The 16475-nt window shown below is 43.1% G+C and overlaps 2 non-coding genes and 1 pseudogene across 2 annotated transcripts; all 3 read right to left on the bottom strand.

Annotated features, from left to right (window-relative positions):
• Window positions 1–7396: 7396 nt before the first annotated feature.
• On the bottom strand, window positions 7397–7480 carry LOC123451620. Its single transcript, XR_006632452.1, has one exon. It is a non-coding gene; the product is annotated as a small nucleolar RNA Z102/R77 (small nucleolar RNA).
• A 60-nt stretch (window positions 7481–7540) lies between these two features.
• On the bottom strand, window positions 7541–7638 carry LOC123451611. The gene has a single exon (XR_006632445.1). It is a non-coding gene; the product is annotated as a small nucleolar RNA Z101 (small nucleolar RNA).
• A 109-nt stretch (window positions 7639–7747) lies between these two features.
• Window positions 7748–7828, bottom strand: LOC123451622 (annotated as a pseudogene).
• Between the last annotated feature and the right edge of the window lie 8647 nt (window positions 7829–16475).

Here is a 16475-nt window from a genome sequence, read left to right as displayed (position 1 = left end):
GTAGTAACAGCAGCAGAGCAAAGCAAGTAACAATAGGAGTGGGACAAACTCGTAGGCAATGGGTTGGTGATTTGTCGGATGATATTCATCATGCAACAGTTATAACATGGAGAGATATGTGGCTAGCTCTCGTTCATCAATGTGATGTAGGCATGCATTCTGTGTGTCGTCATACGAGCTTAGGGAAAACAACTTGCATGACATCTATTCTCCATCCCTCCCGTGGCAGCGGGGTCCAAAAGGATACTACGGGATATTAAGGTTCTCCTTTTAATAAAGAACCGGACCAACGCATTAGCACTTGGTGAACACATGAACTCCTCAAACTATGGTCATCACCGGGAGTGGTTCCGGTTATTGTCACTCCGGGATTGCCGGGTCATAACACATAGTAGGTAACTACAACTTGCAAGACCGGATCTAAAACACACATATATTGGTGACAACATAATAATTTCAGATCTGAAATCATGGCACTCGGGCCCTAGTGACAAGCATTAAGCATGGCAAAGTAGTGGCAACATCAATCTCAGAACATAGTGGATACTAGGGATCAATCCCCGTCAAAACTAACTCAATTACATGATAGATCTCATCCTACTCATCACCGCCCAGCGAGCGTACGATAGATTACTAACGAACGATGAAGAGCATCATGGAATTGGAGAGGCAAGAAGGTTGATGATGACGATGGCGACGATTTTCCCTCTCCGGAGACCAAAACGGACTCCAAATCTACCCTCCAGATTAATAACAAGATGTGGCGGCGCCTCCGAATCGCAAACGTGATGAAATCTTCTCTCCTATTTTTTTTCGGGACGAAAGGGAATAAATAGATCTCGAGTTGGGGGCGGCAGGGCCACGTAGGCCCCACAAGCTTGGTTGTCGCGGCCAGGGGGGTGGCCGCGGCAACAGGGCTTGTGGCCCACTGGCCCATCCCCTCCGGTGGATCTTTGGGCAGGTATTTTTCATATTTTCCAGAAATATTCTCCGTAAATTTTCAGGACGTTCCCAGAACTTTCATTTCTGCACAAAAACAACACCATGGCAATTCTGCTCAAAACAGCGTCAATCCGGGTTAGTTCCATTCAAATCATGCAAATTTGAGTCCAAAACATGGGCAAAAGAGTTTGGAAAAGTAGATACGATGGAGACGTGTCAAACTCCCCCAAGCTTAAAACCTTGCTTGTCCTCAAGCAACTCAGTTGACAAACTGAAAGAGAAAGAAAAACTTTGACAAACTCTGTTTGGTCTTGTTGTTGCAACTATGTCTAACTCATAACCAGAATTTCAGAAAAGATCACAAGTTAACCACATAAGCAAATGACACAAAGGTCTCACGGTAAACTAATATCAATGGCATAATCAGCTAGCGAGCAAATAATAATGAGTTTCGGATACGAACGATTCAATCAAAACAAGCATGAAGCAATATGAATAGGTGGTATCTCGCTAGCTCTTTCTGAGACCGCAAAACATAAATGCAGAGCACTTTCAAAGATCAAGGGCGGACTAAACATTGTAATTCATAGCAACGAAGATCCAGTCATAGTCATACTCAATATCAATCAAAAGCAAAGCATAAAAATGACAGAGGTGCTCTCTAATTGGTGCTTATATAAAAAGAGGATGACTCGACAGGAAAATAAATAGACAGGCCCTTCGCAGAGGGAATTATTGATTTGCAGAGGTGCTAGAGCTCATGCTTTGAAAATAGAGATAATAATTTTGGGTGGCATGCTTTCATTGTCAACGCAGTGACCAAGAGTTATCAATATCTTCCACGCTACTCATGCTACAGGGCGGTTCCCAAACAGAAAGTAAAGTTTTAACTCCCCCACCACCAATCAATCACACTCCACGGCTAGCCGAATCCTTGGGTTCCGTCCATACTAACATCAATCCAGGGGGAGTCTTGTTTTACAGTTATGTTTTCGATTTAAGCGTCGAACTGGGCATTCCAATTACCGCCCCCTTCCTCGTGAATGACAGTGAATGAACACATGTCGAGGATAACACGCCTAACATGGAAGATACCAATAGCCCCCTGTCACCACATGAGTGGTTCGGGCATGCAATACAGATTATTTCTTGAAGGTTTAGAGAATGGGACATGCAAATTTACTTGGAACGGCAGGTAGATATCGCAAATAGGTAGGTATGGTGGACTCGCATGGAAAAACTTTTGGGTTTATGGAAGTGGATGCACAAGCAGTATTCCGCTTAGTACAAGTGAAGGCTAGCAGAAGACTGGCAAGCGACCAACTAGAGAACGACAACAGTCATCAAGATGCAATGAGTTTGACTAACATGGGGTGCAAGCATGAACATGATATAAATCACCATGAACATGAACATCATAGAGGCTATGTTGATTTTGTTTCAACTACATGCATGAACATGCGCCAAGTCAAGCCACTTGAATCAATCAAAGGAGAATACCATCCTATCATACTACATCATAGTCATCTCAAAATCTATGTTGGCATTCACGACAAACCATTATAAGCTCCTAGCTAAATAAGCATGGCATCAGAAACTATGATCTCTAAGTTGTCATTGCAAACATGTTTCCCTCTCAACAAAGCTGAATCTGGGATGACAAGATAGTCATATTTACAAAAACAAAATAGTCATAGTTCATACCAGCTTTTCCAGTCTCAGCCACTTCATCATATATCATCATTATTGCCTTTCACTTGCACGATCGAACGATGTGAACAATAATAAGAGTGCTCGTGCATTGGACTAAGATGAATCTGCAGGCAAACACAAAGGAGAAGACAAAGTAATATGGCTCTTTGAAAGCTAAACAGGTATGCATGCAAGAGCCACTAAACATTGTAACCAATATCTTCTACCTTGACCCAAAGAAAAAGAAAACTATTTACACGGGAAAGCTCCCAACAAGCAAAAGAAGAAAGGAAAATCATTTTGGGTTTTCTCAAAAGGAAACAAAACAAGAAATCAAGAAAACAAAAATAAAATAGCATGGATAATACAGTGGCAAAGGGTAAACACCGGCTAACAAAGTGAAAACATAAGCATGAGTGTAAAGTCAGTGAGAACACGTACTCCCCCAAGCTTAGGCTTTCGGCCTAGCTTGGTCTACTCCCAAGGCGGGAAATAACTAACTCCAGGATACTCCGGAGCGGACTGTGGATCCCACTGCTGTGTGAGCTCCTCTGGCTCCCACTGATAAATTGGCGTCTGGTACTCGACTGGCGGCTCGGGCACGAGCACCTGTGGTTGCGCTAAGCCCCAATATGCGTAGATGTCCGAGGGAATAATAGTGTACCTGCATTAATGAAGATCGAACAAAGAAGGAGCAGGCAAAGTAATAGTCTCTCGAGTACCCTGACTAAATACCAGGTTATAAATCATCCGTCTACTAGCATCTCTATCTAGAAAATCATGGCGAACCATGCTATCATAATCCAGATATTTCTCAGGGAGAAGCATCTCCTCTTCCTCGCGAAGTCTAATAGGTATCTCAAAGTGTCTAGCAAGACGAGTAGCATAGATACCTCCATAGAAGACACCTTTGGAACGGTTTGTGTTCAACCGCTGAGCTACTATAGCACCTAGGCTATAAGTCTTATTGTTATAAAGGCCTTCGTGCAAAACCGCAAGGTCTGGAGAGCTAAGTGATCCAGCCTCCCCATGGCCAATCAAACATTTTCCCACAAACAATGAGAAGTACCGAAGCATAGGAAAATGTATGCTAGCAATTCTAGCGCGAGACACTCCTCTCTCCTCTCCAACAGCAATAGTACCTATGAAATCCTCCAAGTCCCGTGGACGAGGATCATGAATATCCCCAACATAAGGTAATTTGCATACATTGCCAAAATCATGTAGTGTCGTGCACTGGGGGATGTCGTATAACATGAATTCAACCATGGGAGGATTCTTCCTGGGATAAAAGTTGAAGCTTTGAACGAAAATATTGGTGAGGAGGAGGTATTGTGGGCACTTATCTTCAACGAACGTGGTAAGACCTGCGTTCTCCACCAAGTAATAAAAGTCTTCATACAGCCCAGCGGCACGCAAAAATTCATCACTTGGCCACTCGCACGCTCGAACTTCGGTGACTCGAGGAACCACATACTTGGGGTGGTTCTTCTCATCCTCCTTGGGGTTACGGCTTGAAGAGCCTCTCAAGAACCTCCTCATCTTTTCCTTTTTCTAGATCTGAAAAATTATGAAATTTGTAGAGACTTCAAAAGAAAAGTGAGTAAGGATTAACCCAACTCATAGCAACTACTCCTACTAGTGCCTAGAGACCGTATCACGCGCTAAAACTACTTGGGACCAGCTAAAATCAACATTTCAATCTCAAGAACAGGGTCACCAAGGTAGCAAGAATACACGAAGGATAAAGCACTAGAGCAAAAACTAATTGGACTAATGGAGGAGTAACTTACCAAGGAGTAATTTCCCCAAAACAGTTGGGAGAATGGTGGTTTGAGCAAGGAGATCGAAAATCACAGCCAAATGAGAAAGAACACGGGTTTGAGTGGCGAAACGATTTTTTCTGGAGGTAGAAAAAGAGGATGGGAGGTGGAATGAGTGGAGGGGGCGCTATGGGCCCCACAAGCTTGGTGGCCGCGGCCAGGGGGGAGCCCGCGGTGACAGGGCTTGTGGCCCACTGGTGTGGCCCCCGGGCCAGCTCTCAGTCCCAGTATTTTTCAAATATTCCAGAAAAAATCATACTAGATTTTCAGGACCATCGGAGAACTTTTATTTTGGGGGTACTTTTCTCTGGGACGCTAAAACAGGAAACAGGGAAAACTAAACTAAATCTATCATTTTTCTTCTAAGCAACAGAAAGTGAAAGCTTAAAACAGAGGTATGTGACTCTTTGATTTATCCATCTCATGGTCATCGAAAGAAATCTGTTAGTGGGGTTGATCAAATCCTCAAGACAAAACTTTTTCGAATCGCAAAAGAGAACGGAGAATTTTCGAATAGCCACTAAGTCACCTCAATGGGGATGTGAATCTCCCCAACAAGCAAATCATACTTCATCTTGACACGAGGAATAGGGCATTCAAAGCTCCCAATAAGAATCGATGAAGTTTTTTTGATAGCATTGATGCAATGTACTTGATATCGTTTCTTCGGAAAGTGCACGGTATGATCATTACCGCTCACATGTAAAGTGACATTGCCTTTGTTGCAATCTATAACAGCCCCTGCAGTGTTGAAAAAGGGTCTTCCGAGGATGACAGCCATGGCATCGTCCTCGTGAATATCCAAGATAACAAAGTCTGTTAAGATAGTGGTGTTAGCAACCACAACAGGCACATCCTCGCAAATGCCGACAGGGAAAGCAGTTGATTTGTCGGCCATTTGCAGAGAAATTTCAGTGGGTGTCAACTTATCCAATTCAAGGCTACGATAAAGAGAGAGAGGCATAACACTAACACCGGCTCCAAGGTCACATAAGGAAGTTCTTGCGTAGTTTCCTTTAATGGAGCAAGGTATAGTGGGCACTTCGGGAGAACCAAGTTTCTTAGGAGTTCCAGCTGTGAAATTGTAATTGGCGAGCATGGTGGAGATCTCAAGATCTGGTATCTTCCGTTTATTGGTCACGATATCTTTCATGTACTTGGCATACAGAGACATTTTGATCATATCAATTAACCGCATTTGCAGAAAGACGGGTGTTATCACTTCAATAAAGCGCTCAAAATCCTCATCATCCATTTTCTTTGATGGTTTACACTACTAGGAAAAGGCCTTCTAATGGCGCACCATTTTTTGCTACTAATGACGTGCTACTAATGACGCACTATAGGTGCGCCACTAGGATCACGCCATTAGATTTTTTTACTAATGGCGCACTACAAGTGCGCCATTAGTATCTGGTATACTAATGGCGCACCAGGTAGTGCGCCATTAGTATTGCTCACGGTGCGCCATTAGTATCTGGTATACTAATGGTGCACCAGGCAGTGCGCCATTAGTATAACTCATGGTGCGCCATTAGTATGCCTCCCAGGTGCGCCATTAGTATGCCTCCCAGGTGCGCCATTAGTATGCCTCCCAGGTGCGCCATTAGTATGCCTTCCAGGTGTGCCATTAGTATGCCTCCCAGGTGCGCCATTAGTATGCCTCCCAGGTGCGCCATTAGTATGCCTCTCAGGTCTGTCATTAGTATAGCTCATGGTGCGTCACAGGTTATACTACCAGCTCTAAAAATATTCAATTATTATCCTCACACCCACAAGAATGTTCAAGATAAACACATATTGCACCACAATGAAAATATGTTTATAAACATGCACATACATTGAACGCAAGTTGACAAACAAATTAACCTAGAGGAAGCATAGTTTTGACCATCTTAACAATCATCTAGAACACACAAGTCACAAAAAGATAAAGACTATTGGTTACTATGAGAGACTTCAGATGGTCTAGAACACACAAGTTTGTATCTACATGCACAAAGTGCAAGCTCCAAAACACTCAAAACACCAAATGGTCTACAAGACAATAAGGTCCATGATTACAGGTTGGTTGGTCCATAAACGCTAGAGAGTTATCATGTCCATGTGCATCAATAGGTTGAGTACCTGGAAACATTTTGCACAAATTTGTCAAGATAGTGGAACCAGATTAAGTTGTTAAAATCTCATATGCGCAATGGATTTAGAGCACTCTTGAATAAAATGACTGTTGAGGCACAGCACCAGTAAGGACAAGTGTACATGCTAATAGTGAAAGAACTATAGTAACCAATTTTCAAAAACAAATCAGCAACTAAGAAAAGCTAATCTATATGATCCTTGTTTTTCAGACATTGACCAGTGGTAAAAAGTGAGCAGGTTAATGATGTAACGAAAGTTTTACCTCATCAAAGTTACCGTGCTCACGAAACTCCTGACAACACGAGCATTCCTTGCACAGTTTGAAACGCATCTTCATCCACCCTAGCACTAGCAGCCATCAGCCAATAGAGCATTAGTTGACTAGTGAGTTCTGTCTAGCGGGTCATGGAACTCTAGCACAGTTTGAAATGCATCTTCATCTCCATCCACCCTAGCACTAGAATAATGAGCATTTCCATATCAGAAACCAATTGTATGTATCCAAAAAAGAAGAAGCATGATTTCATCATTCTCATCATGAGTAACATGGTCTAGATTGTTTTTTTAGTATACCTTGAGAAAACCTTGCTTGGGAAGAAAACTTGCTGCTGCCGGTGCATGAGAAGGCTCTTCTCCAAAACAAAAAAATGAAAGCTCAGAAGTGAGAATAGTTTGTATGTAACCACAAAAATCAAGAACAATTAGCAAGCAGGAACATCATTAAGGAAGTGCAATTAACATGATTAAGGAACATGATGGGGCAAGCAGGAACACATTGTGTTCTTTCAGAAACAAGAGGATGATCATATTCGGTTCAGTAGAGGCCATCATATCTCCCAATCAAGCCAATAGGGAAATTAATCTCATTCATCATCTAATCTCTCACCAATTAATTATTTTTTGAAAGAAAGGCACTAAGAACACAAAAAACGTGTGTAAGGTGGGTGCATCAGATCTCCAAGATGAGAATGCGTGTGGCATCACAGAAATGCCACAGACGCAAATTGCCCATAAACTTATGTCTCCTCATCTGCATCGACACCACTCTCAACAAAACAAAACAAAAACTGGCGACAAATTAAATAAGAAAAACTAGACAAACTGCAAAGTTTTATTTGGTGCAAGACAGAGAATAAAACCAGTATGGGATGTGATCAGATAGAGCTAATACATGATTCATTGGACATCATATCATCCATCAATAATGTAATTATATCCTCATCTCACTAGCCAGTGCAACTACATATATCATCACAAGAGAGAGACAACAAAAGTATTCATCGTACACAAACAAACAGGGAGAAATTTTGAGTTTACATGCATGCCATGTGCAATAAGAAAATTGGAAGGCACCCACCCAAAGCATAACATGACACATAGAGGGGGCAGAGAGATACCTTCCATGGCACTAGGGTCATACAACACAGGCACAAAAAAAAGTACACTAAAGATTCACTCAAGCCACACATTGCCACTTATGACTAAGAACTAAACTGCAAGAATATGATGTCATTTGAGTGAACAAACCCAAGTGATTGCTCTTAACAGAGCACCAAATTCATCACAGAATCATTTATCACCTGACATAAACATCTTACATAATCCCACACAGCCCACCAGTTAGCAAGTACCAACAAAAAAAAGTCTTCATCTATAAGTACACACAATCTGGATTTAATCAAGACTAGACTGATAAAAAGAGTAGTTTCAGAGCCACGATATCCACTCTTCATGGCCAAAAGCATCCACAACTTATCACAAAAATTGCCAACACATGATGAATGACTCCCTACAAGGTATGCGTACACAGCAGCACTACACCGATTAATTTGTAAGCATTGTCTGTTATTGGATTGATAGCCACTATTAATAAGCCAAAATCCCTCCCATCATAAGTATATAACACGAACCATTACCAAACCATGTAGCATGCAGTGATAAAATAAAGGCCCAAGACAGAGTTGCAAGAGACCAAAATCATCCATAGGATATATCGGTCGTCGTTCATTCACAAAAGAAAAAATTGAGATTAGAGCGGACACCATCACCACAGCCCCAAACCCAACCCAAGAAATTTCCATGGCACGATGGCCAGTATACAATTACCACAGCTCGATGGATGTGGACGAGAGTAAGCATGCATAGGAAAGGAAGCGAGTGGCTCACCTAGGCCGTAGTAAGAGAAGAAGTATTCACCGGAGGCATCGGAGGAGGAAGGGGGCTCCAAGGAGAGCAGGAGTGATTTTGCATCAGCTCCCAACTCCGATGCGGCCTAGCAAACAATAGAAATTGTTGAGCTACATTTGATCAGGTAGCATAGCAAAATAAAAGAAGAGATGTAGCAAAATAGAAATTGTTGACAACCAAACATAGAGCAAGACTGCAATACTTGTTGTTTCTGACAAAACAGAAAGACATTTAAACAGAGAAGAGATGTAGCAGGGATCCATCACATGCATATATAATATATACTCCCTCCATCGCATAATGTAAGACGTTTTTTGACACTACACTAGTATAAAAAACATCTTACATTATGGGATGGAGGGCGTAGGGGATAAATAAATGAGCTAAGAGTCAACATGTAACTTGGTAGCAAGTGATTTGGTGCGCTCTCTAAGTAAAGAGCACGACTCCTACTAAGAGAGGACACCAAACTTGTGAGCAATCTTATCCATAAAAATATAAGATTGGCCACAAGTGAGCAACATAACTAGATTTGCACACATCCTGCACATAATAAGGAAGCAACAAAGGCAGCAGCAGAATTCTGCTGGAAGGGCATACAATACAAGAGCACCTCATGGAAACATGCATGGTTGATGGCAGCACATCAGAAGCCACTAGCAAACAAACAAAAGGTGCTGGAATTAATTAGGACAACACGCTAAGGAGTCACTTGAAAATTGAATTACATGTATGCCATGTGCAGTAAAAAAATTGGATTTCACCCAACCAGAGCATAGCATGAGAGGGAGAGGGAGCAGAGAGATACCTTCCATGGCACTACAGTCATACAACAACGGTACAGGAAAAAATACACTAAAGATTCAGTTAAGCCACACATTGCCACTCAGGAGTAAGAACTATTATGTTCGTGCCAAATTAATTGACTCAGATTTGTCTAGATACGGATGTATCGACTCTATAGATACATCCGTGTCTTGACAAATCTAGGTCAACTAATTTGAGACGGAGGTTGTAGATTTTTTTTATTACAGATTCATTCATCACCTGACTTATTACAGATTCATTCATCACCTGACTTAAACATCTTACATAATCCGGCAGCCCACCTCGCTTCGGTCATCTCTGTTGGCACATCTGCTGGTGGCATAAAAAACGCCATTTCCAAATGCCGCTCTGAAATTATAAATAAGCAAGAGTTAACTTGACAACACGTGTTTTCAGAAATGATGTACTCGGGAACTATGCATCATGCGGATGAATATGGGCAAGTGCCGAGTTGTACGGGCCAAAGAGCCTCTGATGTTGATTGTTGATGTAAGAAAAGTCATCCAAATATGATGGAGACATTCTTTTCTGCTGGTCTTCGTGCTTGCACAATCTCAAATTTAGGCGATAAAAGTCATTCATGTTTTAGACACAAGAGAAAAGACTGAAACTAAAGCACCAACAGCAAGCGGCGCCACACAAACATGGACAAGGGAAAACACTCAAGTGCACGCAGCACGACGCCCAACTAGAGCAGAGCGGCAAAAGCATAAAACAAAATTGAGGGCAAAATCCACTATATATTTTATGTACCGGAAACATCACGAGAAGCACATGTGCTTGCAACACACACAGTCAGCACAAGATTATAGATATTGTTCCCCCCTAAGGACTGAGAACTTGTTCATGTATTAGCAGCAACACACACACAGTGGTAATATTTTTATTTTATTTTGATAAGAATGAAGAAAAGCTAAACTTCCAGTGCGTGCATGGCATGGGTAGAGTAATTTGCAGGTGCGTGTGAATAATTTGAGTTTTCTGAAGAAGGAAGGAATTTTTCAGTTTTCTGATGTTTTCTCGTCTCCTCTCCTCTCTGAATAAGTTGCAATAAGCCTGCAAATGCAAATTGGACGGGCGTGGAGGACCAAAGAGAGCATGAAAGGGAGGGAGAGACCTTCCATGGCATCGGAGCATCGGCGACCCGGAGGAGCGAATCGGTGGTATTCCCTTCCTTCCTTATTTCCTTGTAGGTGGCGCACTAACCTGCGCGCGTCAGGGAGGGAGTGAGGGGAGGGCAGAGGCCAAATCAAAACAAGCACAAGCACAAGCAGAGGGTGAGTACCGCTGGAGGGACAACGGCGGGGGGACGGTGGGGGCGCCGGTGGAGGGGATGTTGGAAGCGCCGGTGGAGCGGACGGTGGGGGGCCCCGGTGGAGGGACGCCGATGGAGCGGACGGTGGGGGCGCCGGTGGAGGGGGCGGTGGGGGTGCCGATGGAGGGGAGAGCTGCTTAGGGCGCGGGATCTGCCACGGGAGGGAGGCGGCTCTGGGGGAGGTGAGTGACGGCGGCGAGATTTGGGGGGAAAATGTGAGCGCGCGGTCGATTTGGGTAAGAGCCTGCGTGATATTTTGCAAAACTACTAATGGCGCACCACCTACATATGCGCCATTAGTAACCCTGGTTACTAATGGCGCACCTCCTTTGGTGCGCCATTAGTAGTTCTGTAAAAAAAATAGTAGTGGCGCACCATCAACAGATGCGCCATTAGTAACACTGGTTACTAATGGCGCACTAGCTTTGGTGCGCCATTAGTAGTTTGCAAAAAAACCAAAAAAAATTATAGTAGTGGCGCACTACTAACAGATGCGCCATTAGTAACCAGGTTACTAATGGCGCGCCAGGTGCTGGTGCGCCATTAGTAGTTTTGGAAAAAAAATATAGTAGTGGCGCACCGAGAGTGTGGTGCGCCATTAATATCCACCACACTAATGGCACACCTCACATGGTGCGCCATTACTATATAGTAGTGGCGCACGGCTTGTGTGGTGCGCCATTAGTATCTATATCATCTATATCCCTTTTCCTAGTAGTGTTAGGAGGAAAGGGCATAGGTCTCTGAACCCATGGCTCCCTTTCTTTACCATGCTTCCTAGCAGTGAAGTCATTCTTATCGTATCTCTTAGGTTGTGGGTTATCAGGATTAACCGTAGGTTCAGTCTCCACATCCTTATCATTGCTAGGTTGAGCATCATTATGAACATCGATGTCCATATTGTCACCAAGTTCATGTTCATCACCAGATTGTGTTTCTGCATCAGACGCAGAAATATCATTTGGTTCTTCAGGTGTGACAGTATTTGGTGAACTGACATGTAGGTTCCTATCATCCTTCTTCTTTTCCTTAGGATGAATGGGTGTATCAGCATTAATTCCTTGAGAATCTTGATCAATTCTCTTAGGATGGCCTTCATGATACAAAGGTTCCTGAGTCATTTTCCCTCCTCTAGTAATGACTCTGACAGAGTTGTCATTTAATTCATTGAGCAAGTCATTCTGAGCTTTAAGTACTTGTTCTACCTGAGTAGTAATCATAGAGGCATGTTTACTCAGAAGCTTCAGATCATTGACATTTCTGTCTACACAAGCACTTAAATGACTAAGCATACGAGTACTTTCTTCCAAATGTCTGCTAACATAATCATTGAAACTCTGTTGTTTGGCAACAAAGTTGTCAAATTCATCAAAGCTTAGGCTAGCAGGTTTGTCAAAAGGAATATCACTCTCATCAAATATACGCAGGGAATTCACTTCTACTACTTGTATCGGGTTATCGAGACCATGGATCTCTTCGATAGGTGGTAGATTTTTGACATCTTCAGATCTAATGCCTTTCTCTTGCATAGATTTCTTGGCTTCTTGCATATCTTCGGGACTGAGGAATAGAATACCTCTTTTCTTAGGAGTTGGCTTAGGAGGTGGTTCGGGAATAGTTCAAGCATTATCGTTGATCAAGATGTTATTCAGTAGAATCTCGGCTTGTTCTATAGTTTGTTCCCTAAAAACACAACCGGCACAACTATCTAGGTGGTCTCTAGAAGCATCAGTAAGTCCGTTATAGAAGATATCAAGTATCTCGTTCTTCTAAAGAGGGTGATCAGGCAAAGCATTCTGTAGCTGGATGAGCCTCCCCAGAGCTTGTGGGAGACTCTCTTCTTTGAGTTGAGCAAAGTTGTATATTTCCTGCAAGGAAGCTTGCTTCTTATGGGCAAGGAAATATTTCTCACAGAAGTAATAGACCATATCCTGGGGACTACTCACACATCCAGGAGCAAGAGAAGTGAACCAGGCTTTAGCGTCATCCTTTAGAGAGAAAGGAAACAGCTTAAGGATATAGTAGTAGCGGATCTTCTCCTCACTAGTGAAAGGGTGGCTATATCGTGTAGTTTTGTAAGATGGGCTACGACCGTCTCAGACTCATAACCGTGGAAAGGATCAGATTCGACTAGAGAGATTATCTCAGGGTCGACAGAGAATTCATAATCCTTATCGGTGATAAAGATAGGTGAAGTGGCAAACTTCGGGTCGTATTTCATCCTAGCTTTGAGATATTTTTCCTTCCACTTGAGAAGTCATTTCTCAGCGTCATAGGCAGCCTTAGACGCAAGAAAATCCTCAGCTATCTCTCCCTCCATAAAATAACCCTCATGTATATCAGGCAATTCATATCAAGGAGAGCTAGATCTAGAAGGAGCAAAAGCAGGTTCTATCTCAATAGTATCGGCAGTTTCAGAAGCATCACGAGCATTGGCAGTAACTCTAGCAGTATGAGCATCAAGGAATACCACTAGTGGCATATCAAGCAAAGTAGTATCTCTAGCAGTATCAAGCATAGCATCATCAGGCAAAATAGCATCTCTAGCATCATCAGGCAAGGCAGTATCAAGCATAGCATCTCTAGCATTATCAGGCATAGTAGCATCATAAGCATCATCAAGCAAGGCAGTATCAAGCATAGCATCTGTAGCAGTATCAGGCATAGCATCTCTAGCAGTATCACGCATAGTAGCATCATAAGCATCGTCAAGCAAGGTTGTATCAAGCATAGTATCTCTAGCAGTATCAGGCATAGCATCTCTAGCAGTATTAGGCATAGTAGCATCATAAGCATCATCAAGCACAGGCGACATATCAAGATTTCTAGCAGGAGGTGATGTCGCAAACTTACTCATAACTGAAGGTGAATCAAGTGCAGAGCTACATGGAAGTTCCTTACCTCCCCTCGTAGTTGAGGGCAAGACTTTGGTTTTTGGATCTTTCAGATTCATCATAGTGATCAGCAGATATAAATCCCAAGTGACTCAGAGAATATAGCAATCCCCTCCCCGGAAACGACGCCAGAAAAATGTTGTTGACGTGCAACTATTCCTGACTTGGTGCCTCCACGGCAACGGAGCCAGAAGAGAGCTCGTCCCACTTGCTCAACAATTAGCAATTGTTTTGCAATGGCCCACCAGCGCGTGGGACCGCGGAAGTTTTCGAGGGTAGAGTATTCAACCCAAATTTGTTGGTTCGCACGACGGGAAGTGAAAGAATATTCTCAATTATTTGCAGCTGAATGTGTCAGAATCAACCACACCTGAAAGATTAGTATCTACAACCAAAGTATCAACAGCAAAGTAGTATAATAACAACGGTGCCAGAAACGGTCTAGTGACAAGGCAGGCTATTCCTAACTGTTGTATCAATGGCGCCAGAAAAGTATTGTAGCAGATATAGCCGCAGTGTAACGAGTAACAACAGTGGCAAGGAATAGCAGTAGCAAGTAGCAACAGTAGCAAGTAGCAGCAGTGGCAAGTAATAGTAGTGGCAGTAGAAGCAGGACAAAGCAAGTAACAGTAGCAGCAACAGTAGTAACAGCAGGAGAGCAAAACAAGTGACAGCAGCAGCAACAGTAGTAACAGCAGCAAAGCAACAGTAGTAACAGCAGCAGAGCAAAGCAAGTAACAGTAGGAGTGGGACAAACTCGTAGGCAATGGGTCGGTGATTTGTCGGATGATATTCATCATGCAACAGCTATAACACGGAGAGATATGTGCCTAGCTCCCGTTCGTCAATATGATGTAGGCATGCATTCCGTGTGTCGTCATACGTGCTTAGGGAAAAGAACTTGCATGACATCTATTGTCCATCCCTCCCGTGGCAGCAGGGTCCAAAAGGATACTACGGGATATTAAGGTTCTCCTTTTAATAAAGAACCATACCAACTCATTAGCACTTGGTGAACACATGAACTCCTCAAACTATGGTCATCACCGGGAGTGGTTCCGGTTATTGTCACTCCGGGGTTGCCGGGTCATAACAGATAGTAGGAAACTACAACTTGCAAGATCGGATCTAAAACACACATATATTGGTGACAACATAATAATTTCAGATCTGAAATCATGGCACTCGGTCCCTAGTGACAAGCATTAAGCATGGCAAAGTAGTAGCAACATCAATTTCAGAACATAGTGGATACTAGGGATCAATCCCCGTCAAAACTAACTCGATTACATGATAGATCTCATCCTACTCATCACCTCCCAGCGAGCCTACGAATAGATTACACGCGAACGATGAAGAGCTTCATGGAATTGGACAGGGAAGAAGGTTGATGATGACGATGGCGACGATTTCCCCTCTCCAGAGCCCAAAACAGACTCCAGATCTGCCCTCCATATGAAGAACAGGATATGGCGGCGCCTCCGTATCGCAAACGCGATGAAATCTTCTCTCCTGATTTTTTTCGGGACGAAAGGGAATAAATAGAGCTGGAGTTGGGGGGCGGCAGGGCCACGTGGGCCCCCACAAGCTTGGTTGCTGCGGCCAGGGGGTGGCCGCGGCAATAGGGCTTGTGGCCCACTGGCCCATCCCCTCCGGTGGATCTTTGCGCAGGTATTTTTCATATTTTCCAGAAATATTATCCGTAAATTTTCAGGACGTTCCGAGAACTTTCATTTCCGCACAAAAACAATACCATGGCAATTCTGCTAAAACAGCGTCAGTCCGGGTTAGTTCCATTCAAATCATGCAAATTAGAGTCCAAAACAAGGGCAAAAGAGTTTGGAAAAGTAGATACGATGGAGACGTATCACGGGTGAGGTATTATGATGAATTGGTTGCTCAAGTTCATAGAAGTAGCCACAAAAAATACTCACCATTCTCCCACAAAACATCTCTCTCCAAAGCTAAACTAGCAAAATCGGTGCCACCAACTATTTCCATTTGGCCCTACCGATTTTACACTTGACAAATCCTCAACCAAACCATACCATCTTGGTTCCACCAACTTTCACATCGGTGCCACCGAAATTCAGTGACCAACTTTATGTTGAGAAGATTTCAAGAATTGGAATTTCCGAGTTTTAGATCGGTCTCACTGAGATTTGGAAACTAGTCTAGTTCATCGTATCGGTACCACCGAGATTCCTATATCGATCTCACCAAGAATTCAAAAGTTGCCACATTTAGTGCAACTCCATACCACCGAGGTTCATTTTTGTGTTATCGAGTTTGGCAATAATGGTTTAATGGTTGGATTTTGGGGGATGACTATATATACCCCTCCACCTATCTCACATTCACAAAGGAAACACTCAGAACACACTTACACTTGCCAGATCCATTTTACTCAGAGAGAGCCACCTACTCATGTGTTGATGTTCAGAGATTCCATTCCAAACATTTGAACCTTGATTTCCAGCCTCCACAAGTTGCTTTCCACTAGATCAATCACTCCTACCCATGCCAAATCTGTGAGAGAGTGACTGAGTGTTGAGGAGACTATCTTTTGAAGCACAAGAGCAAGGAGTTCATCGTTCTACCACATCTATTACCTTTTGGATCGTGGTGCCTCCTAGATTGGTTAGGTGCTCT

This window comes from Hordeum vulgare, chromosome 4H (genome assembly GCF_904849725.1).
Source record: "Hordeum vulgare subsp. vulgare chromosome 4H, MorexV3_pseudomolecules_assembly, whole genome shotgun sequence".
Taxonomy (NCBI): domain Eukaryota; kingdom Viridiplantae; phylum Streptophyta; class Magnoliopsida; order Poales; family Poaceae; genus Hordeum; species Hordeum vulgare.
The sequence above is the reverse complement of the archived record's forward strand: the minus strand, read 5'-3'. Positions and strand labels throughout refer to the sequence as shown.